Here is a 2038-nt window from a genome sequence, read left to right as displayed (position 1 = left end):
CTACGAGTGACTCGCTGGTCAACAGGAGTATGCATAACACTAAATGGCATGGTGGCGATGATCAAGGAAGGGATACGTATGCAAAGAAAAACGAAAAGAACAAGCAAGCAAGCAGGCAAACAAGAAAAAGTATGACAATTTACAGCAAAGCGAACAGAGAGGTTTTTGATGAAATTGAATCGTTTTAAAAGCACAAAAACAGAGCACAGCAAGCAGAAGACACAGGGAGGAAGCAGGAGGGGAACGGAGCAGCTGGAGAGCGCAAGGCAGGGTAACGAAAGAGAGGTTGGAGGAGTACACAACCGAGGCCCATAACCTATTAAAGGTATATGTCCAGTACAGTGTAATGTGTGTGGACAAGGCGATTGTCACAGAGGTATCCAACCAATCGAAGTGCATACGATAACATGGATTGAAGCAAGGCGAAGGAACAAGACAGAACAAGACAGAAGGAGGGAAGTGGAACGACCGAGGTCAAGAAGGAAAATGGTACCGATCCAGGGAGATCGCTCCCATTTATAGCAGGTGGAAACACACACACACAGTGGAGACAGAGAATGGACTATCACACTGAAGACAGGTGGAAGCGATATCAGCAATCTGTTGGGACCAACAGATGCCACAACAAGATGATACACCAAGATGGTACAGCAAGATGTTACACAACAAGGTGGGACAAGGTGGGACAACATCAAGTACCAGAGGACACACAACGTGGTAAAGTGTACCGTCTCAGATTGTGCCTCTAATATCAGGCCTGTATCAATCAAGCCCACACAGATCAGGCCCGCACTGATCAGGATTGAGTAGATAAGGCCTCGCCCGATCAGGCTCGTTTGAAATAGGCCCGGGTCGACCAGCCTCGCCCTCTCGAGACCTGAGTAGATCAGGCCCGTATCAATCAGGCCCACACAGATCAGGTCCGCACCGATCAGGCTCGTTCGGAACAGGCCCGGGTCGACCAGCCTCGCCCTCTCGAGACCTGAGTAGATCAGCCCCGCCCTCTCGAGACCTGCAAAGATCAGGCCCGTATCAATCAGGCCCACACAGATTAGGCCCGCACTGATCAGGATTGAGTAGATAAGGCCTCGCCCGATCAGGCTCGTTCGAAACAGGCCTGGGTCGACCAGCCTCGCCCTCTCGAGACCCTAGTAGATCAGGCCCGTATCAATCAGGCCCACACAGATAAGGCCTCGCCCGATCAGGATTGAGTAGATAAGGCCTCGCCCGATCAGGCTCGTTCGAAACAGGCCCGGGTCGACCAGCCTCGCCCTCTCGTGACCTGAGTAGATCAGGCCCGTATCAATCAGGCCCACACAGATCAGGTCCGCACCGATCAGGCTCGTTCGGAACAGGCCCGGGTCGACCAGCCTCGCCCTCTCGAGACCTGAGTAGATCAGGCCCGTATCAATCAGGCCCACACAGATCAGGTCCGCACCGATCAGGCTCGTTCGGAACAGGCCCGAGTCGACCAGCGTCGCCCTCTCGAGACCTTAGTAGATCAGGCCCGTATCAATCAGGCCCACACAGATCAGGCCCGCACCGATCAGGATTGAGTAGAAAGGCCTGCACCGATCAGGCTCGTTCGAAACAGGCCCGGGTCGACCAGCCTCGCCCTCTCGAGACCTGAGTAGATCAGGCCTGTATCAATCAAGCCCACACAGATCAGGCCCGCACTGATCAGGATTGAGTAGATAAGGCCTCGCCCGATCAGGCTCGTTTGAAATAGGCCCGGGTCGACCAGCCTCGCCCTCTCGAGACCTGAGTAGATCAGGCCCGTATCAATCAGGCCCACACAGATCAGGTCCGCACCGATCAGGCTCGTTCGGAACAGGCCCGGGTCGACCAGCCTCGCCCTCTCGAGACCTGAGTAGATCAGGCCCGTATCAATCAGGCCCACACCGATCAGGTCCGCACCGATCAGGATTGAGTAGAAAAGGCCCGGGTCGACCAGGCTCGCCCTCTCGAGACCTGAGTAGATCAGGCCTGTATCAATCAGGCCCACACAGATCAGGCCCACACCGATCAGGATTGAGTA

This window comes from Monosiga brevicollis, genomic scaffold, assembly GCF_000002865.3.
Source record: "Monosiga brevicollis MX1 MONBRscaffold_26 genomic scaffold, whole genome shotgun sequence".
NCBI lineage: Eukaryota > Choanoflagellata > Craspedida > Salpingoecidae > Monosiga > Monosiga brevicollis.
Note: the sequence above shows the minus strand (reverse complement) of the source record.